This window comes from Pongo pygmaeus, chromosome 19 (assembly GCF_028885625.2).
Source record: "Pongo pygmaeus isolate AG05252 chromosome 19, NHGRI_mPonPyg2-v2.0_pri, whole genome shotgun sequence".
NCBI lineage: Eukaryota > Metazoa > Chordata > Mammalia > Primates > Hominidae > Pongo > Pongo pygmaeus.
The window spans coordinates 37599526-37623016 of NC_072392.2; the positions used below are offsets into that span (position 1 = coordinate 37599526).

The 23491-nt window shown below is 41.1% G+C and overlaps 1 protein-coding gene across 3 annotated transcripts in view; it reads left to right on the top strand.

The window, feature by feature from the left end:
• The window catches only part of LOC129016777 (protein FAM27L-like), a 36574-nt gene that overhangs the window by 4398 nt on the left and 8685 nt on the right, over positions 1-23491 (top strand). For all 3 annotated transcript variants that reach the window (XR_008494951.2, XM_054456503.2, XM_054456501.2), the window contains one exon: positions 16306-16426. The gene's annotated coding sequence lies outside the window, so the exon portion shown is untranslated. The remainder of the gene's footprint in view (positions 1-16305; positions 16427-23491) is intronic.

Here is a 23491-nt window from a genome sequence, read left to right on the forward strand (position 1 = left end):
GTGTCCCTGGAGGTTGGGAAATGGCCATGCCCTTTGAACCTCATTTCTGGCCCAGGGTCTGGCTCAGACAGAGTGCACAGGGTGTGTGTTGAGGAGGGTGGAGGAGTGGCAGCCCTTTACCTATAAGCCAGTGCTCTGCAGGTCTGCCCAAGGGCCAACATCCCAGGGCCCAGGCCCTAAGATGAACGCGGCATCCCAGGTCCCAGCATCTTCTGAGAAGACATCATCCCAGTACCAGGGTGCCTGTTGGATAGTGCCTCTGCCCATCTTTCCTCTGTCTCCCAGCAGGTTCATGGTTGCAGTGGCCTGTGCGGGAGGGGTGCAGGTGATGGGGCCAGGGACTTTTGCAGGAAGGAACTAGGACATTGGCCAAAGAGGCTGCTCCCTGAGCCCAATTGTGTCCCTAATTTACTATGTGACTTCCACAAGTCATTCAGCATCTCTGGTCCTGTTTCCCACACCCTCACCCCGACTATGTGATGAGTACAATAATACCCAGTCCCTGTGACTGTGTTTTATTCAGGAGTCAGCTGTGGGCCTCTCTGACACTCCATCCCCAAGAAAGTCCAGTGTCGGGAGTTAGTTGGACCTCCACCCCTGATCTTATATTTTCCAGCAGCATTTTGGGAAGGAATAGCCTGAAAGGTGAGCCTGCCTGTTATCTCCTCAGAGGGTTCAGGAAAAGCTGGCCCTCTCTATCCCCTTTCCCCAGCATGATCCTCCAGGTCCATTCACCTAATCATTAGGCATGAACTAATTGAACACCTGCCAAGACCCGGGTGAGCTTTTACATCTAGAGAGAACTAAGACACAGCCATGGTCCTGGGGGTCTCACCCTCTTAGATGGGAGGCCAGCAGGAGAGGACATGTGGGTCGGGTTCAAGAGTGGAGTAGGGAGTTGCAAGTGGCTAGTGCCCATCTGGGCATGGTCTCATGGGCCCTTGCCAGGAATGTGCATGCCATCCTCTGGCCATTGTAAGGCTTTTAGCAGAGAAGGGAGTGGGATTGAGAAAAAAATTTCCCCATGGCCAGGGCTGCAAGAACGGCTAAGGTCCTTGGTGGTACCATGGGCACGTGGCAATGACTGGAGGTTTTGAGAAGTAGAGTAGGCAGGGTCTGGTGGTGAAGGGGCATCTATGGGAAATCAGACCAAGTTCTAGCTTCCCAGTTTGCACTCATGGGCAGACAGTGGTGCTATTTACTGAGGGGAGATGACTTGAGGAAGAGTAGGATGGAGGAAACACCGGGTCTGCCTGAAGGTAGATGCCAGACAAAGGGAGGAAAAGAGAAGCCTGAGAGGAAGCAGCAGGCACAGATCAAGGAGGAGAAGCACAAGAGTGCTGGCCCAAAGGGCAAGAAGTGTCCAGAAGAAGGGGGCTACAGAAAGGTCAAGTTAGATAAAGGCCATAGTACACCTATCCAATGTGGCCACCAGAAGGCCAGCTGGTCAAGGGTGTTGCTGAAGGCAGAGGACAGTGGGTCAGGAGTGAAGGTGAGGATGCGGATCGAGAGTGTAGACAACAGGCAGAAGGGGAGAGAGATGGTGTGGATAGACGGGGTGTAGGGTCATAGATGGAAATATCCCCAAGTTTAGGTGGATGGGCAGGAGATCATTGCTGAGAAGGGATCTCGTAAGAAAGGAGAGGTGGAGCAGAACAGAGGGGGCAATGATGTGAGGGTGGCAGTGACACAGGGTAATTGGGGAGTGTGTGGGGACACCTGTCTGTTGGGCATCGGCTCATGGCTTAGGGCAGGCTACTGGGCAAGCCCACAGACCCCTAGAAGAGAGGAGCTCCTGCCATGTATGGCGCAGTCTTGTCATTCACCATGCACTCTAATTTCACATATTGAGTACTTCGTATGTACTGGTCACTGTGTTGGACACAGGGGACATAAAATATGATAAGACACAGTCCCAAAGGGGCTAAGAGTACTGTGGCCTCTTACTCAAAGGCTTGAACCCAGGGTTAAGCTTCTAACAAGTTGGAAGGCAGACATAGGCACCTCCATTTGCCTTGAGTACAAACAGATGTTTAGAGAGGTTTAGTGACTGGCCGAAGGTCACGCTGCCAGGAAATGGCTGTGTCCAGGACAGTTCCAGGTCTCCTGCCCATAAAACCCACCCAGGCCACCGGGTTCAGTTTCAGCCAGGTGGCCTTCAGGGTTGACCACGCTGTTCGACTCGGCAAGAAGAATGCAAGCCAAAGGCAAGCACGTGCTCATTCTTCTGAGCATCCTCTGTGTGCCCAGCCCTGTTGTGGGCATGGGAAGGAAGGAAGGAGACAGGAATTCCAAATTGTGACCTTGCCATCTGCAGCTGAGGGTGTAGTTGGAGAATTTGATGTCCCAGGAGAGGGATGTCTCCTGTTCCCTGGCTGCCTAGGAGAGGGCAGAAAGCAAGCTCTCTTGAAGGAGAGAGAGGGTGGCAAGGGGAAGGTAAGCAGGGACAACTCTTCCCCTCCCTCAAAGGAGGCCACTCAGGAATCCCAGGGAAGCCAGGCAAAAGCCTGTGGAATAAAGGGGCCTCTGAGCCTCCTCCCCACTGCTGTGGTCCTGACTCGGGGATTTCAGGGTGCAGTCATCATTCCCACCTCAATAGGGGAAAGCCCAGGATGGTGGAGCCTGGCTGCTGCAACTTCTTGTACAAGCAGCTCTGGAGGCCCCACATCTGAGCTGGCAGCCCGGACTGGAAGGAGCTGGGAGCCCTTGTTCCTCCTCCTCTTGTGGGAACTGTGAGTGAGCCCTCACCCATGAAGGACCAGGAGAGGGCCGCAGCAGTTTCCTCACTCTCTCCCCTCCCTCCTGAACTTCCACCTGGACCTCCCCTTCCCCCATCCTATAACCCATCCGGTGACCCCTCCTCTCTGGATCCAGGCCCTGCACCCACTTCCTAGGTCAAACTCCAAGGGCAGCCCAAAGTCGCTGTGATTGAGAGAAAGAAACTGGCTTCAGGACAGACCCATCTGTTCTACTCCAGGGCCAGCTGGGGGCCTTTGGAAAGGGAAGCTGGTATCAGCAGGAAGCTGAAGCCAGGTTGAGGGGACTCCAGCGAGTCCCCTTGCCTGTACTTCCTCCTACAGCAACTCCCCCACCCCCAAGCTGGAGAAGCCTCCCTGGGGTGGTTCAGCTGGATTACGCCTGGCCCAACCTTTCCCTCCCCAGACTCACCTGCTGACCCAGGCTGACCCAGAAGCCCCGCTGCCTGTCTAGTGTCTGACCTCTGAGAGAGCAGGTTCTTGGGTCTCCCTCCATCTTCACTTCACATTCCTGTCCACCAAGAGCTCTCTCCATCCACCCCTCCCTTCCTTTCAGGTGCCATGGTCCTCTGGGGATCTCCCTGAAGGCTACACCTCTTATTCACCTCTTAGTCCCTGGCTCCCTGCAGCCTGCAGGGGCCTGAGATGGACCAGGACAAGCTCATCTGCCCTGTCGCATCTTTCCCCAGCCACAGCAGTTGCCCTCATTCTAGATGGATTTTCTCTGCCCTCCCTAGAGCTGACTGTGTCCAGTAGAGGGAGGGTGGGCATTAGTCTGGAATGCCAGCCTAGATGGATGGTCAGTGCCAGGCTCTGGGGCATAGGAAAGACCTTGGTCATGACCAGGGGTAGCTGATCACCAGGAATGCAGTTGGGGCTCCATGCCCGAATGCCAAGGAGACTCAGAGCTGGATCTGGGCCACAGAGTGAGGGGACAGTGGCTGTTGGTTTATATTGAGGGGAAGATGGGGCTGACAGGACTAAGGCCCTGGGGCTGAAGGGCATAGGAGCTCTTGCTAAAATTTAGGAGGCTCTGTTTGAAGGAATCTAGTGTTGATAGAATTTCCAGAGCTGCTGCCTGGGCCAGGTAAGACCCACGGGACCCTTCTCTCCAGCTTAGGCTCCCAATGGGTGCCCACCCTGTTTCATCACCTTCTCCTAGCTAGAGGTCCCCTATGAGGCATGAAGGTGGTGGGGCAGAGGCCCCTGTCAAGGCCTTCATGTCTGCCTGGGGGCTGGACCACCTGGCTGGAGAAAGGAAGCCGAGGTAGCAGAAGGGCCTGCCTGAAGATCCTCTGAGCCTTCCTCCTCCTTTTCTACTCCTTGGCCCAGGTGGTTGTATAAATTACTATTCACCCCTATAAAAATTGTTTAACTCCATCACAAATATTTGGATAATGGGGGAAATCTCAATCTAATTACTGTTAGCATTTTGGTTTCTTTTCATTTATTCTCCTTCCTATGTGTGTGTCTTGGGGAGTTCCCATAGGGGCATCACAGAGTACTGATGATTGTGCATTCTGCTTTTTCACTTACCGTATTCACCTAGTCAGCCAGTGTCAGCTGCTGTACCAGGCACTAGGAACCAATAAAAAAGTGTGATTCCTACACTCAGGTAGCTTATTGTCCAGGACAGAATGGCCATCAAATCCAGTTAGGATGTTGTATGCAGATATGATATCATATGGTTACGATATGATACAGTACATCTTCAAGGAGCTGTGTCAGGGACATGATGGAGAAGCCACTCTCCCAGGATCTTGTCAGCAAGAGGGAAATCCAGGAGTGCTTCCCAGAGGAGGAAGATGTTGACAGAGGTGAATTCTAAAGGTTTCTACAGTTCCTTCTCATGAAACCGTCTGGACCTGGTGCTTTTTTCAGTGGCAGATTTTTTTCTCATCAATGGTAATTAAGTTTCTACTCATTGTTTAGTTCATTAGGGGCACTTTATATTTTACTAGGAAAGCATTCATTTTCTCCAAATGTGTAAAGTCTCCACTTTTAAAATTTATTATGAATTTCTTTGTGGCCAAACAAATGATTTTTCTCAGATTTTCATAGATATAGAAAAAATGTATATTTTCTATTTAAGGGATATAAGGTCCCATATATACCAAATCAAGTTTTTGGTTATTCAAACTTTCACTTCTTTTGTATCCTTTGAGGGAGGAGGCTTTTACTCTAGTTCTAACAGAGATTTAGCCTTCCACTCAAATTTTCTCTATAAATCTCTTCTTTTACTAGTTTTTGCTTTTTATATTTACTATGATGCTGTGGGGAGCATGCAGATTTTGAGTGTTCTCTGTAATTTTCTCTATAAATCTCATCTTTTACTAGATTTTGCTTTTTGTATTTACCATGATGCTGTTGGGAGCATGCAGATTTTGAGTGTTCTCTCATTACAAATTGTGCCTATCATTACACGGTGTCCCTCTTTATCCCATTTCAGTGCTTAACCTTAAATTCCACCCCTCTATTATTATTATGGCCGCTCTTGATTTTACTTTAGCTTTTGTGCTTTCCTGGTATCTCTTGGCATTCTTTTATTTTCTACCATTATCATTGTTTAAGTGTTTTTCTTGTATATATACATCACTGGGTTTTTTTGTTGGTGATGGTGTTGACTGAGACAATGTCTTGTTCTGTTGCCCTGGCTGGAGTGCAGTGGCACCATCACAGCTTACTTCAGCATTGGCCTTCTAGTTTGAGGTGATCCCCCCACCTCAGCCTCTACAGTAGCTGGGACTACAGGCATGCACCATTACACCCAGCTAATTTTTTGTATTTTTTTTTCTTTTGGAGAGATGGGGATCTCACCATATTGCCCAGTTATCCCTGTATTTTTAAACCCAAGCTGACCTTTGTCTTTCAATGGGAATTCATGTGTTCACATTTCATTAAATAATTGATCTACTGTAGTTGATTTTATTTCTTTTGGCTTATTTTACATTTATTGGTTTATCTTGTGGGTTTTTTTCCTCTGGTTATTGATCACTCCAGTTATTAATTTCCTTTTTCTTCCCTTGTTACTCTTTCCATTTCATTATTGGCTTCTACCCCTTCTCTGGAGTTCCTAATCAAACACATATTCTTTAGCATGTGATTCCATGGGGATTTTTTTTCTCAGCACTGTCATCTGGAGCTCCAACCTGTTGGTCTATAGACTCAGGTCTTTCTTTATGCTTCAGTAAATCTATGTGTTGTTTGATTTGATTGTCATTTTTGTTGTTGTTATTGTTGTTTATTTTCTCTCTTCCCCTTTCTCCTTTCTTCTCTCTCCCTTTTTCCTTTTTCTTTCCCTTCTCTTCTCTCTCTTCTCTTCGTTCTCTTCTCTTCTTCTCTCTTCTCTCCCTCCCCTCTCCTCCCCTTTTCTCCCTTCTCTCATCTTCTTTTCTTTTCTTTCACAGGATCTCAGTCTGTTACACACGCTGGAGTGCAGTAGTGCAATCATAGTTCATTGCAGCCTCAACCTCCCAGACTCAAGCATTTCTCCCAACTCAGCCTCCTCAGTAGCTGGGACTACAAGTGCATGCAACAACACTTGGCTAATTTTTGTATTTTTTGTAGAGACAGGGTCTCACTCTGTTACTCAGGTTGGTCTCAAACTCCTGGGGTCAAGCGATCCACCCACCTCAGCCTCCCAAAATGTTGGGATTACAGGCATGGGTCACCATGCCCAGGTCATTTAATCTTAGTTTTTGTGTTAATCATTTAACCTTCATCATTCCTCAAATCTCTCTTTAAAAATACCTTATAAAGATGTAAATCACTATAACTCCTATGTCTCTTCAAATTTTTTATATAAAGTGACAACTCCAAATACATCTTTCCATTTAATGTTATTTAATAAAAACCATTCTATTTTTATGCTAATATCTCCATTTGGCCATAAAACAATATATCTAGAAACAAAGTGTGAGCTTCAAAGAAACAATGATCTACTGTTTCTATCAACTTTTTACTATCCATAATCCCTTTGCTTCCCATCTACCTCATACAAATTGAAGTTAATTATCAACTTGAAATTTCTAGAGCTTATGCAACTTCAATTCATTTCTTTCCCTTGATATATTCAACTCTACTGCCAAAATTACAACCTTCGTTAAATGCAACTGTCTGTGTGTCTAATCCTTGCCAGCACCCATGCTGCTGAACATGCCCAAAAGAACAATATAGCAATGATTTTCAACATTTTATATCCAGGCCAGAATTCTCCCCTGAGTTTCAGATTTATATATTTAAATGCTTACTTAACATCTCCAATTAACTACTTAATGGAAATCCCAAAATTAATATATCCATAACTGTCAAATTCTTCACCTACATCATCTCTCATTTTACAAAAATTCCATTTTTTCCTAATGAATATTTACCGTGTTCATCATTTTGCTCAAATGTTTCCTCAAAGTGGTGCCTACCTTAATGGTATTACTAAAAGTTTTTCTAAGCACTTCATTTTTCTGCCCTGCTTTCTTTTCCTCCTTAGAACCACCTGATGCACTGTATATTTTACTAATACACAGTTTGTTTCTTTTACCTGCTAGAATATAAATTATATAAGACCAGCGATTTTTTACATCATGTTTACTTTCCAATGCCGTACCAAGATCAGTACCTGACACTGAAACAAAGGTAGATTATTCAATTTTTTTAAATGTGTTCTGTGGATTACTAGAACTGCAAAACTCACTTCAATAAGTCTACGACAGTTAAAAAATACATTCATGACACCTTATCTTCTTGGGGAATTACAGTGATTACTAGTCTTTAAAAGTAAGAAGACATAAACTTCAGTTTGAAAGCAGGACTCATCATCCCACAGTTAGAGTTGGACTTCTTTGTGTGTTCAGGGACCACAGAGAGGTCAGGGGTGTTGGCCTCAGCCTCTTGGACAAGGGAAGCCGGCACCTTATGAGCTCAGGACCCCTGTCCCTAGCCTGGAGGATGGCAGAGTCTGGCTCAGCCAGGTCCCTGGCCTGCACAAAGCCAGTGGCACCAGGTGAACATGCCCAGCTCAGTGACTGCCTGGAGCAGGTGTGGGGCAGCCAGACCCAGTGGGTGTGGGCTTGGGAGCCTAGCCACAGAGGATGAGCAGGACGGGCACAGTCAGACAACCCTTAGAAGGCCTCCACCCCTGAGCTGCAGGAAGAGATCCCCTCATCCAGCTCCTCCCCAGGGGCCCACTCTGGATCAACAGGAAAATGTAGCCCCTGATGTGGTTGTGCATAACTGGACAGATGGGAGACACACAGCTGAAGGCCATGTTGATAACCGCCTGCTGGTATCCCAGTTTGACATCCCAGTACCACATATCGCTGAAATGCCAGGTCACCACATCACCAACGGTTAAGTCGATATGAACTGTTGATTGTTGACGAGTCCCAGGATCTTTTCTGCTCTTGAGCCTGACGATGAGGTAGTAGATGCCGAAGTCAGGCAAGGATTGCCAGGCCTGATGGAGGCACAACTGGGCCTGGTCGGCAAGAGCCAGGCCACATTCTGGGGGCTTCCAGGATCCGTGGGATGAGCTGCTTGGCCTTGAACTTTTGTGGAAGTGCAGGGTTGGGGTGTGGAGGGAGTACCAAGACCACAGAGGCTGAGGCCCCTGACAACGGCGCCACTGCCCTGGGGGTGGTTGCCGAACCCGGTGCCTGTCTGCTGGAAGGCCTGCATCTCGCTGGCGGCTGTTCTCTGCAAGGTGCAGCCCCTCCTGGGAAGCCAGTGGCAGCCCCTGCAGCATGCACCTGGCTGCTCCTGCCCCGCAGGTGGGGGTCGCTTGCCTCGGGTGAGTTGGATGCAGAACTTGCAGCCAGAGATGCTAACACCAGAAATGCCCTCACAGCCCTTGAGGTTGAGCTGCTGAGGGTGTGGGGTGGGTGTCCACTGGGGCGTGGCCTGGCTCTCATGGCAGGATTGCATGTCTTCCTTGAACAGCTCCCAGTGCTGGCCTCAGCCCTTCAGGGTCAGCTTCTGGGGCTGGGAGATTTGGGGACACTCCTTGACTTCTGTGACAGTGGCCAGGCTTCCAGCCCGTCTGTGGGTACCTAGCCCTCCAGCTTCTCCTCCAGGCTGCTGAGGGCTGCGTCCAGGCCATCTAGCCGGGTATCCACAGCTGGCTTGCCCATCTCCCCTCTCTGAGACAGCCTGTTTCCATAGGACTGCAGGGATGAGACACCATCAACCCCTCCTAGATGCAGCCCACCCCTCCAGCAGCAGATCTCACTGAGCGGCTCGCACAGCGGGATCCAAGCCGTAGAAATCTTGGGGCTGAAAGCACGGCCAGAGGCGCCTGGCCCTGGCGTCCCGTTAAATGAGGCACGGCAGGTACCAGAGCCCGCTGTGCAGCAGGGATTCGTCCAACGGGAGTTGGGCCCTGGCGGGCGAGGGAGGGTCAGGCGGCGTCGGTCACCGGCTCGGCAGGTGGTCGCAGGCCTTGGTTGGCCACTGTCCCAGAAGTGAGCCAGCCTCCCCGGAAGAGCGCTGGAGCGAAGCTCCCCGCTAGGACCACCTTGGTCAGGTTGCACACCTCCTCCTCTGACTCCTTCTAGTCTCAGGAGCTGGAGTGGGGCTGGAGGCAAGTGAGCCCCACCTGCGGGGCAGGAGCAGCTGAGTGCATGCTGCAGGGGCTGCCACTGGCTTCCCAGGAGGGGCTGAACAGCGCAGGGAACAGCCATCAGCGAGATGCAGGCCACCCTTGGCCTTTCAGGAGACAGGCGCGGGACTCGGGCAACCACCCCCAGGGCCTTGGCGCCTCCGTCAGGGGCCTCAGCTTCTGTGGCCTTGGTGCTCAGGAACTGGAGTGAGGCCAGCTCAGGGACGCCTGGCACTGTGGAGGCTGTAGGTGGCGGCTGCGGTCCAGAAGCACTGACGAAAGCCCCTTGATAGATCAAGTCAAAATGTAACTGAGGGCCGGGCGCGGTGGCTCATGCCTGTAATCCCAGCACTTTGGGAGGCCGAGGCGGGCGGATCACGAGGTCAGGAGATCGAGACCATCCTGGCTAACACGGTGAAACCCCGCCTTCACTAAAAATACCAAAAAAATTAGCTGGGCGCCATGGCGGGCGCCTGTAGTCCCAGCTACTCGGGAGGCTGAGGCAGGAGAATGGCGTGAACCCGGGAGGCAGAGCTTGCAGTGAGCAGAGATTATGCCACTGCAGTCCGGCCTGGGCGAAAGAGCAAGACTCCGTCTCAAAAAAAAAAAAGGTGTTATTGAGAAGGCCAGTTCATTCTCTAGGATGCCAGTGGCAAACAAACATGAGGACGACCAGGGAGACGAGGATTTTGAGTGCTTACTTTATAAAGTGTCTGTAATATCTGCAGCAGAGGAACTTAATGGCAAGTTGGTCAGAAGATAAGCTGGAAATCTTAAATGTCCTATACTCATTTTTAATTATATTGTATGTTACATACTCTTTCGGGCAAGAATGATGGAGATTATGTGAAGTGGAATAAGGGCTTTCCCTCTCTGTTTGCTTCTGACCACTTCTTTGTTACCATTATCACAATTGGTACAGTTAGCTGGGTGTTGTGCTAAACACATTAAAGACATGTTATTGAATACCCATTTTAACCATATGGGATAGGTTTTATTAACAGGGTGTGAATATGGTTCAAACAATTTACCCAGAGTATTTAATGGATTAGCCAATACTAGTCTGTTTTCCTCCCAAGCCCTCTTTATTATTATATATTCTTCCCATGAGAGACCAGAAGATGCCTAAAGAAAGGAATCGAGGGAGCAGAAGACGTTTTGTGAGGAGGAGATATTTGAATGGTACTTGAGTATAAGTTGCTACACGGTTGTGTGCTATGACATCTATCCACAAATAACCCAGTTTACCCCATAAAACCTTCAACCAACTTTCATATCTCAATTTTCCTTTGAAGTATTCCTCTGAGTGTTAAAGAGAAGTATGAAAATTTGCTCCACAGTAAACTGCAGAGATAAACAGAGATGGCTATGGAAATACTACAACTATTATTAAGGAAGATGGCTATTTGCCTTTTAGTATAAATTGAGTCAATGAGATGCATAAATATTATTTCCAATATCAGTGAATATTTGCCTAAGACATAATTTATTATAATTATTTCCATTTTTAATTTGTAGATACCATTGTACATATCGTGTACAATATGATATTTTAAAGTATATATATTGTGGAATGATTCAATCTAGCTAATGAACATATGCATTGCCTTACATACCTTTTTTGTGGTGAGAATACAACAATTTTAAATATTTGTCCAATTCACATTTGGAAAATACAATTAAAATAAGTTTAAAATGCCTATAATTCACAGTGCAGTCATAAAAATTAAACCGATGAAACACACTAAAGTCATTTAAATGTATCCTAACTTATTGTTCTTGATCATATAGTAAAACATCATCAAAATATAGTCTCTATTGTTTTAGAATTTGATTTCTTAGATCTGGTCATAATTATGCTGTATAGATAAAACTCTGTGGTCTAAACGGATTTGAAGTCAGAAACTTGCACTGCCAAAACAACACTGTGTGTTATCAGCTCTGCCTCAATTTTCAAATCACATAAGCTTTCTGAACTCCATTTTATTCATTTGGGAAATGAGATCAATACACTAAATATTTCAGTTAATGCAAAGTAGAATACAAAAAGAACCACACTCTAGTTCCATTCCACGTGAGCACTTCATCTATTTCCCTCCAGAAATCACCTGTACTCCATAGGAAAGTAAATTCATACCCATCTAGTTAACAGTGTGAGAATGTAAGTTTAAAGCATGTTTGACTAAGGAAACTTAATCATAATAAAATGGTTTAATTTCCCTGAGCATGAAATATTCTCCACAAGAAATGGCATGCTATGTTTAATTGGTTCTGGGAATGATTATCCGATATTAGTCACTTTCATATTGGTGTCCCCTAGAGTGGAAAATAAATAAGACAGTGATTGCACTTCTGCATGTCCATCTTCTGCCAAGACATTTTGCTGATGTGCAGTGTCTGCAGCTTCCCATTTCTTGGCTAAGTTCAAGCTTTGTTAGTTTAGTGCTTAGGAAAGCCTCATGTTCTTACAGAAATCCTTTTGCTCTCATTACTTTTTGTGATGTTATGGACAATAATTTGCCTTGGGAGCATGACAATTGATTCCAACAGTTGCCAATGTGGGGGAGGGGGGTGTCAAAAGGTGGGCTTTTTCAATGTCAATTTTAACCCAGCAGCAATTTCTGCAGTTGCAAATAATTCTATTTTCTTTCTGGTCACTTAAGTTCTGTCAAATTAAATTGGTGTTCAAAACTCATAGCACAGTTTTGCTTTTTTATTACTACATCTGCAATTTGATTAGTGTGATATATTTTCATATATGAGTGAATATCAATTAAAGGCGATGAACATTTATAGGTAACTTTTTCAGCCATAGAGGTTAGTAATTTTAATGTGTAAACCATCTGAATTCATACTGCAACCATATTTTTGTAACATAAGAAAATGTAGATTAAATAAGTTTTATTAGTATTTTAAATGTAATAAAATTATTTTCGGCTGGCTGCAGTGGCTCACGCCTGTAATCCCAACACTTTGAGATGCCAAGGTGGGTGGATCACCTGAAGTCACTAATTCAAAACCAGCCTGGCCAACATGGCAAAATGCCGTCTCTACTAAAAATACAAAATTAGCCATGCATGGTGGCGCATGCCTGTAATCCCAGCTACCCGGGAGGCTGAGGCAGGAGAATAGCTTGAACCCGGGAGGCAGAGGTTGCAGTGAGCTGAGATCGTGCCATTGCACTCCAGCCTGTTCAACAAGAATGAAAGTCCTTTATGAAAGTATTTTCTTGAAATATTAAAATATAATTTAATGTATCATTAACACCATATGCCCATTAAAAGGTTGTGTTAAATAACTATAATATTACTGAGAATAACTTATGTTTCAGACATTTCACTTACATCATTTAAATCAGACTTCCTAATAACCCACGTATAAACCTTGGTATGAAGTAACTGATCCTGAGAGATGTAAATTATCTTCCCAAATTCATGCATTTATTAAGTTTATCATCTGAGTTTTCTGACATTATATGTAACATTTTTTTCTCCATACCACGTTGGTTCCTTGCATTCCAAAGCTCTTGAAGAACACTGAAAGAAGTCAATGGCCTTCATCTGCATTTCAACCAACAATGCTACAATCACCCTTGTTCACAGTCCTGTCTTCATACAAAAAGAAATGTTTCCATTAGTTTCCAGCATCATCTCACATAGTTATCATTTTGGTTTAGAACACTAATCCACTCTCAGAATTTCTCAAAAATACATTAAGTTGCTAACAATAGTCAGCACATTGCACAATAGATCTCTTGAATTTTACTCCTTCTCTCTGACTATAGTTGTGTATCCTTTGACCAACATCTACCAAACTCCCTTCCCAACCACATTAGCTGCTGGCAAAAAAACATTTTACTCTCTACTTCTTAACTTTTTGAGATTCCACATACAAATGAGACTATGTGATAATTGTCTTTCTGGCCTAGATCATAATATTCTCCAGGTTTATCCACGTTTTCACAAATGACAGAATTTCCTTCTTTTCTGTGGCTGAAAGTATTTCATTGTATGTATATGCCACATTTTCTCTATCCATTCCCCCGTCGATGGACACAAGTTGATTCCATATCATGACTACTGTGAATAATACTGCAATAAATATGGGAGTGCAGATATCTGTTCCATATACTGATTTTATATCCTTTGGATAGGTAGATACCCAGCAGTGGGATCACTGGATCATATAGTAGTTCAATTTTAAAATTTCTGGAGAACAATAATACTTAGCGGCCTAAAACTTAATATTTAATACATAGCGGCTGTACTAATTTATTAGGTTAGTGCAAAAGTAATTGAAGTTTTTGCCATTGAATGTAATGGCAAAACTGTAATTACTTTTACACGAAGTGAATATATTCCCACCAATAGTGTACAAGGGTTCCCTGGTCTCCACACCCTGATCAACACGTTTAATTCTTGTATTTTTGATAATAACCATTATAATAGGTGTGAGATGACAGCAGAGTGGAGCTGTAGTTTACATTTCCATAATAATTGTGATGTTGAACATTTTTTGCATATGCCTACTTGGCCATTTGTATGTCTTCTTTTGAGAAATGTCTGCTCAGATCTTTTGCTTATATTTTAATCAGTTCATTTGCCTTCTTGCTATTGAGTTGTTTGAATTTCTTATATATTTTGGATGTTAATTACCACAAAATTCATAACAATATAAGGTAATACATATGCTAATTAGCTAGATTTAGTCACCTCACAAAGTAAATATACCTCAAAATATCATGTTGTACAAAATAAATACATAAAATTTTATCCTTCAATTAAGAAATTAAAATAAAATGAAATTTTCAGCATGATAGACATTCAAATATATGAATCATGTCACCCCAACCTCTCTTTATCATTTTCAGTAGTTACGGGTGAAATCTGAGTCAGGGCTGATGTTCCTAGTTCCCTACTATTATATTCTTAATACACTGCAGTTTCTCAATCATCCTTATTAAAGCAGTTACCAAAATTTAAAAATTAATTTTGAATGTACTATGATCATCTCTGAAAATTATAATTTGAAGAAGTGCTTCTATGAATGGGATAAAATATTTCATTATTTTTTTCAGCATTCCACATTTTTGACTCATTGACTCAGCTAAACCACATAAATCTTCACTTTTTTCTATTTTATATATCATAATGCCTATCTTTCAACTGTGAAAAATTATCAACTATATTTGTTTATTAACTTTGGGAATATGAAATTTAGATTGTGATCTTCTAGAAATAAAATTTAGAAGCTTTTTTTCTAACCAAAGCATTCAGACTTGAGCAAATGACAAATGCAGAATATTTTATGTGTTGACAAATATATACATATAATATCAATGTTTTTGTGTTTCAAGTTTTTAAGCAATATTTGCTAGCTGATAAACTTATTTTTTATTTACTAATAAGAAATAATTTGGAGTGCAGAAATCAAGATACTGTCCTTGCATGACATTAAGATTAATAGATAAATGTTATCACACATACAGGCACATACAACACCACCAGAACTTTACCTAAATGATTGTTTTCCAACTTATGCAATTGTGGCTGTTCATAAACATCTTGTTTATTGATGATCTTGATTATAAACATCTTGTTTATTATTGATCTTGTCTATAAACTATCTTTACTAATTAGGAAACATTTTTTTCTCTTTTCTTTTTTTTTTTTTCAGAGAAAAGGTCTGGCTCTGCCACCCAAGCTGGAGGACAGTGGCACCAGCTCCACTCACTGTAACCTTTGCCTCCCAAGTTCAAGTGATTCTTGTCCCTCAGCCTCCCAAGTAGCTGGGACTACAGGCATGCACCAGCACACGTGGCTAATTTTTGTATTTTTAGTAGAGATAGGGTTTTGTTATATTACTCAGGCTGGTCTTGAACTCCTGGGCTCAAGTGATCAACTATTCCTGGTCTCCCAAAGTGCTGGGATTACAAGCATGAGCCACTGTGCCTGGCCTCTGTTTTCTTTATTGCTTTATTTATCTGGTTTTGAGTTGGGAGATGATATTAAACAAGAGTTATAATTTTCCAAAAATTGAAATAAAAATAATTTTAGGCTAGAGGAAAATGCAAACAATGGCAACATTAGGATCTATTAGCTTATTTGAATTTTGTAATAAATAAAGATTTGATATAATGGGAAATTTCGTATGCTCAATGTGTAAGTACATTCTCAATTCTTGAAGGAAATAATAAAACAGTATCAACTTAGAAAGATATAAAAAAAATGCTAAGTTGTCACACAAAAAAAAGAAATTCAGAAAAAAGGAAATTCCAAAGCAGAAGTCCTGGTATGTTACTATTCCAGACAAATCTCATATGAGAAAGCACTCAAGATAATTGAAACGTTAATTTAATAATTAATTAATTAAAATAATACAGTCCTGGATGTCTTTCCTTTTTTGTGCTTTCTTTAATTTCTTTCCAGCTATATATAAATGTGTCTTGGTAGAAATTTAAGTGCCTGGGAATGAATAGTACTGTCCCCCAGGATAATAAGTTATTAGCAAATTAATACCTTGCTTCTGTTAGTTGTCAACATGTTGCAAGTAAACATTGTTGATAGGCACTGTGGATCTACAAAGGGTAAGATATCATCCTTTCACAAAAGGATAGCTATTAAACCTGACTGTAGGTAAAGTTAAATTGCAACTAAACATATGTAGACATATACCAAGATTTTTAAAATTACACAATATTTCTGACCAATAAAATATAAACTAGAGTCTAAACTGTTTGGCTAAGAATTTCATTGCTAGAGTACACTTACAAGTACTAAATGAATTTCCAAAAATCTAACATTTTGTTCTCAATAAAATAAAATGTGTTTAATAAATATGAAGCAAAAAATAAAATCCTAAACAAAAGCAAACACTGTTGATCAGTCAATTTAACATGGACTATTATTGCTATTATTTTTATTGACCAATAATTTATTTCCTGACTTTTCTTCCCAGATATGGACACTATTGATGGGAGCGGCTGGCCATCTGGAGTGGCAGTTGCCATCATGCCAGTAGCGCTTGGGCCGCACGGGCAGTGTTGTCAGGAGCAGCAGCAGGAGCAGCAGTGGCGGTGGTAAGTCCCCGTTCCCTGTGTCCTCAAGGCATCTGACTGCACCGCCCCCTAATGGCTGGGCAGGACCCACTCCCAGGTGCAGACCCTCCATGGTGGCCTCAACTTCGCTTCCCACCACATCTGGGAACCCATCAGCGCTGGCAGCCGGGTCTTGCAGGATTGGCCCCAGGAGCATCAGGTTCATTTGTGCGGCATTAGCCAGGGCCCCCATGCCACCTGCACCTCGCCCGTGCACTACTGCAGGGAAAACGCAGAGAGGAGTCACGGCCAGGGCTGCACACTCTATGGAGCCAGTGGGAGCTGGGGACAAGTGGGAGCCCAGCCCCTTCCAAATTGCCAGGGCAGTAACTCCCCAGGCGCAACTGCAGCTGCCCAAGGAGGGTCTGCGACCCAGGCAGTCCTGTGCTCTTGGGAGCCAGGAGAAGGCAGGAGCCCCACCCTCCCAGGTACAGCTGGAGCCTTTCAAGCCACGGCTGCAGACCCAGGCACTCTGCACTCTTGGTGCCTGGGAGGGCCCCCGTGACCCCACAGGCTCAGAAGTGCCTGCGCCCACTGTCTGGGTTCTCCTCGCTGTCAGCACCTGCTCCAATCTTTGAGCAAAGTTGAGGTCGAGCACACTATATTGTGCCCAATATAAAATAGATATAAAAATACCTCTTACACTTAAATCCAGGCATTGTCATTTGAATGACTTAAGAATATGCAGCTAAGGTGCTTTTGAAAATACAAGCTAGTGATTATACTGAATTTGTAAATCACGTAGGATAGTGAGTCATTTTAGAATATTAATTATTTCAGTCCATAAACCTGGATGTCTTTCCTTTTCTGTGTTTTCTTTAATTTCTTTCATTGATGTTTGTAATTTTTGTTGTAGAAATCTTTTACTTCCTCGGTTAAGTTTATTTCTACAATAGCTACATTTTTGTAGCTATTGTAAAAGAAATAGCTTCCTTAATTTTTTTTCAGCTAGTTTACTAGCAACATATAGAAATGCTACTGTTTTTTGTATGTTGATTTTATATCCTGCAACTTTATTAAATTTATTAAATTCATTTATCACTCTAAGAAGTTTTTGGTAGAGTCTTTAGTTTTTTCTGTGTATGAAATCACATTGTCTGCAAACAGGGACAATTTGACTGTCTCCTTTCCAATTCAGACACCCTTTATTTCTTTCTCTAACTGAATTGCCCTGGCTAAGACTTTCAGTATGTGAAATATGAGTGGTGAAAGTGGGCCTCCTTTTCTTGCTCCAGTTTTCATTTTTCACCTTTTCCATATTCAGTATGATCTTAGCTGTGGGTTTGTCTTTATGCCCTTTTGTGTTGAAGCATATGTTTTCTATACTAAATTGTTGAGAGGCTTTTGTCACGTAAGAATGTTTAATTTTGCCAAATGCTTTCATTGTGTTTATTGATTTAATCGTATGGTTTTCAATATATATCAAAAGGAAAGAAAATCAATATATCAAAGGGTTACCTGCACCCCCATGTTTATTACAGCACTATTCACAATAGCCAAGATATAGAATCAACATAAGTGTCCATCAACAGATGAATGAATAAAGAAAATGTAACATACCTATATAATGGAATACTATTGAGTTATAATAAAGAACAAAATCCTCTCATTTGTGGCAACATGAATGCAACTGGAGGGCATTAGCTTAGGTGAAATAAGCCTGGCATAGAAAAATAAACACCACAGGCCAGGAGCGGGGACTCATGCCTGTAATCCTAGCACTTTGGGAGGCCAAGACAGGCGGATCACGAGGTCAGGAGATCGAGACCATCCTGGCTAACACAGTGAAACCCCGTCTCTACTGCAAATACAAAAAAAAATTAGCCGGGCAAGGTGGCAGGCACCTGTAGTCCCAGCTACTCGGGAGGCTCAGGCAGGAGAATGGTGTGAACCCGGGAGGCGGAGCTTGCAGTGAGCCAAGATAGCGCCACTGCAGTCTGGCCTGGGAGAAAGAGCAAGACTCTGTCTCAAAAAAAAAAAAAAAAAAAAAAGAGAGAAATAAACAGCACATAACTACATGTTCTCACGTATGGAAGCTTAGATAGTAGAGTATTGGTTACCATATACAGGAAAGAGAAAGGGGAGTATAAGAAAAATTTGGTTAACACATACAAAATTACAGCTGGAGAGAAGGAATAAGTTATAGTTCTCTACCGCACTGCAGGGTGACTGTAGTTAAAGGGAATTTATTGTGTGTTTTCAAATAACTAGAAGAAAAGATTTTTAATATTCTCCTGCAAAGAAATAATAAATGATTTAGGTAATGGATATTCTAATGACTCTGACTTGATCATTACACATTGCATAAATATATCAAAATATCACTCTGTAACCCATAAACCTGTACAATTATTACATGCCAATTAAAAATAATTTTAAAAGAGAAAAAATGAAATAAAATTAAAGGTACAGAATTTAACTACTTTTTCTTCTATGAAACCCAAGGGTCAGTACCAAGAAGAGTGAATTTATTAGTTTTCTAAAATAAAAAAAATCAAAGACCAAAAAAGAGCAATATCCAAGAAAAACAACTGTTAGTAAGAATACTTAGAAAACTTGGGCACTGTATCACCCTGTTCCTAGATACCAATTTATAGATGACCACTTAAATAGAAGTTTATTCCAGTTAATTCATTTATAATCCCAGAGTTCAAAATTACATTTTACCTACAATAAATGAGATAACACATTTAAATTGTATGGTACTCTGCCTAACACACGTTAATAACTCAACACATGTTAGCAATAAGCTTTTAGTATAGTAGTCATAGTACTAATTTCTCACATTGCAATTTCCTTCATTCAGAGACATGAATACAACTTTCATCATGATTCCTTTTTCATCAAGATAGCTCTTCAAATTATTCTATTTCTTTCATTCAGTATATTAGCTGTGTATACCGATACTACATTCTTTTTTTTTTTCTGAGATGGAATCTCATTCTGTCACCCAGGCTGGAGTGCAGTGGCATGATCTTGGTTCACTGCAACCTCCAACTCCCAGGTTCAAGCAATTCTCCTGCCTCAGCTCCCCAGGCAGCTAGGACTACAGGTGCACACCACCACGCCTCACTAATTTTTGTATTTTTAGTAGGGTCGGGGTTTCACCATGTTGTCCAGGCTGGTCTCAAACTCCTGATCTCAGGTGATCGACCCACCTTGGCCTCCCAAAGTACTGGGATTACAGGCATAAGCCACTGCGCCCAGCCTGATATTGCATTCTTGGATTTTGAACACTGAATATCTTTTTGAAAGATTACACCTCTTTACCAATTTGTGCTTTGGAAATTATTTTCCCTCAAGTGTTCTAAGAGTGTAATGAAGAATGAGGGTCACGTTTTATCACTTTTTTCCTTAAAGATTTCAGACATGCTGAGGCCGAGCTTGGTGACTCACGCCTGTAATTCCAGCACTTTGGGAGGCCAAGGTGGGTAGATCACGAGATCAGGGGATCGAGACCATCCTAGCTAACACAGTGAAACCCCATCTCTACCAAAAATACAAAAAAAGTAGCCAGGTGTGGTGGCGGGCACCTGTAATCCAGCTATGTGGGAGGCTGAGGCAGGAGAATGTCTGAACCCAGGAGGCAGAACTTGCAGTGAGCTGAGATCGCGCCACTGCACTCCAGCCTGGGTGACAAAGCATGACTCCGTCTCAAAAAAAAAAAAAAAAAAAAGATTTCAGACATGCTGAAACTGAATGAAGTATTATTTGCTACCAGATAGATTAGTTCTTTCTAGTTGTAGGAGTGAATACATCTTTAATGGTATATTTTGGGTTATTGCCTTATTTTTGATGCAGTATTCTGTAAATAATTTTTTAAACCTGGCAAAATTCAGTGAGCATAGATTCATCAACTTTGGTGTTATATTGTGTTTGCTTTTAAAAACTGCTTTTGAGGCCTGGCATGGTGGCTCTTGCCTGTAATCCCAGCACTTTGGGAGGCCAAGGTGGGTGGATTACCTGAGGTCAGGAGTTCGAGACTAGCCTGGCCAACATGGCAAAACCCCATTTCTATTAAAAACAAAATTAGCCAGGCATGTTGGTGCATGCTTGTAGTCCTAGCTACTCAGGAGGCTGAGGCAAGAGAATCGCCTGAATCAGGGAGGCAAAGGTTGCTGTGAGCCAAGATCACACCATTGCACTCCATCCTAGGTGATAAGAGCGAAACTCTGTCTAAAAAAAAAAAAAAAACAAAAAAAAAACTACTTTTGAATAGAGTTGTAAATACATTTTTTTAAGAAAAAAGAAATTATCAAGTGCATAAGTTCATAACACAAAATCAAATAAAATTCAAGGCACAAGTTAGTACTAAAAAAATTATGTTGAATATTCCCTAATACAACATGCTTTTTCCCTTCATGAACAGTTTGTGTTTTACTGAGAAGACACCTTATTTATGGCAGAAGTTAGACTACAGATGAATATGTACTTTAAACACTCTCAGTAGCTTTCTTAATTTTACATATGCTGCTTTATGCTTCTGTTTATTTTCATTTTTCCAATGTCCATATTCTAGTAAATTTGAATATTTTAATTCAAGTTTATTGAATTTAATATTTAATATTGCTTGTATAATTTAGTATTTGTAAGACTCAAAAAGGTTTATGAAAAAAGAAAAAGATCAACATGTTGCTAATCATTTAAAGATTATTTTAAAATCTTTGACCTTTATGTGTTAATGAATAAAATGTTAGTAGTTATTAGTATAAAATAATTTATGTCTTTTGGACTTAGCATCCAGCATTTCTTTTTAAATAAATAAATAATTATTCTCCTGCAATATATTATGTTTATCTGGGTTTTGAAAAATGATGTTTCCTAATATGAGAAAGCCATTTACATATTTAAATCTACAAAGGCAAATGAAATGGTACTAAATTATTTACATAATAACATTTAGATTGTGGCCCTTATAACATTCTTTGTATACTTCATACAGAGTTGGGGATATGCAATCCTAGAATATTGCTGAGAGCAAACCCTTCAGCTTGATGAACAAAACAAGACTTTTAAATCAAATTAAACTTTTAAATTACCCAGGTTATGGGGCCTTTTAATTCAATGGATATGGAGCATAATGAATTATTCCCTTTTCATTGGGTAATAAGATCTCATTCTTAACTTATAATACTCAAAATATCCTTTAATTTTTAATTTGTGGTTAACCATATCATTATCCCTAGATATTTTAGCTTCTATCTTGAAGTCTATAATAATTTTGAAACAGGAGAAAGTATTTTTTATTACCATATGTGTTAAACATCATGGTTTTCAAATTTAACTGCAAATGTATCTTTTTCATTGCTTCCTGATGACGCCCTTCACCCTATCCATATTGTCACTACCAAGTGGTAATTACTTTTCAGGTTCTCATATTTGTTTTTTTGGAAAATCTTCTCTGTGCCTTATAAAGAATATGATTGTAGGCATTCAAATACCAGTGAAATACACATAATTAGCCTGTGGTCTAACTCATTTCTTTAAGAAACTACACTAATTTTACACACATACTGATATTTTTATTGCCGCATTATTTCTGGAGAAAATAAATACTGCTAACATCATGTTGGTAAGAGAGTAAAAAAGTCTTTTCTCGAAAAGTGCTCATTGCAGTATTAACCTATAGTGTCAATTTTTTTTATAAATTCCTCATACACATTTTATTCTTAGAGAAATAAAAATGCTAAAAGTGAAATGTAGGTTCTTTATAGTTAGGGTAAGTTGTGTCATACCAAGGTAACAAAACAAAAAGTATTTTGTCTCTTTTGGGCCTTTTCTTATTCAGTTATACTGTCAGTTTGGCTTTTTTTGTAGATTAACTTATTGATCTCAGTATTCTGAAATAATATGTTTACTATCTTTTGATCAGCATTTAAAATATTAGATTTATTGTTACTCTTCTGCCTTTATTGGGCTGGAAGAATAATTGTTTCTCTCACTCCACAAAAGCCAAGTTGCAGAGAAAAACACATAGACATTCAATTGCAAAGCAAAGAAACTTGACTATTTTCTGCAATTTTAAAGTGTACATTGAATGAATTAAACCATCTTTTTATTTTCTTTTTTGCTCACTTGCAAATATTAACATCAAGCGTATTATTGTAATGTTATCTAGGTAAAAATCTCAACAAGTTTTCATAATTACCATTTTTAAATATATAAATAGGGGACCTAACTTTAATTTTTAATGTTCGAGGCCATGTCTGTTATTTCACTCTTTAAACACAGTTCGTAATGCAGACACTTAGTAAATACTCAAAAATTATGTGCTGAATAAAAAAGGTTAAATATGTAATATGTACAAAATCTACTGGAAAAAATGCACCAACAATTTTATTTGGTATACCAGTTTATTGTAGAATCTTTATTGCCTTTAAATAATAATATACTTTTCCAGTGTCTACAATGACTTGTAATATTTGTACACATATAAAATAATATTTCCAAAAATGTAATCCAGCAAGGAAATATACTTTCTAAATTCTAGATTTATAATTTAGGGGTTAAATTATAAAATCATTAAATAAAATACAAATGACATATAGTCAAAGATCCCCTTGGAAAAAAATTAAGTGGCCTCTAAAGTGATGTATTCATATATATAATTTTACAATCACCCTCGGTTTGCTGTTCCTCTGGCATTAGAACAGATTGTTGTTGTTTATTTGCTTTAACATCAAAGGTAAATGTTTTTGTTCCTTTAAGGACATATGTAAAAATAAATGCATATAGTTTACAATAGAATCATATTTAGTGATAAGCACATAGGACATGAGACCATCCGAAATAAATGCAGAACCAAATCTCTCATGCATATTCTCTCAACCACATATGTTTATTGATAAAATGCTAAGTGGAAAAACCTGAATTATGTAAATTTATCTCTCTCCTTTGCCTTTTTAAATATACACACAATCAATCAAACTCTTTGTGATTTAGTAATGAATAAGTAATACTCCATTGCATATGTAATGAAATGTGTGGCATAAAATCAATATTAGGTATAAAAAATCTATGGCAATAAGGTTAGAAGGAATGTGCCAT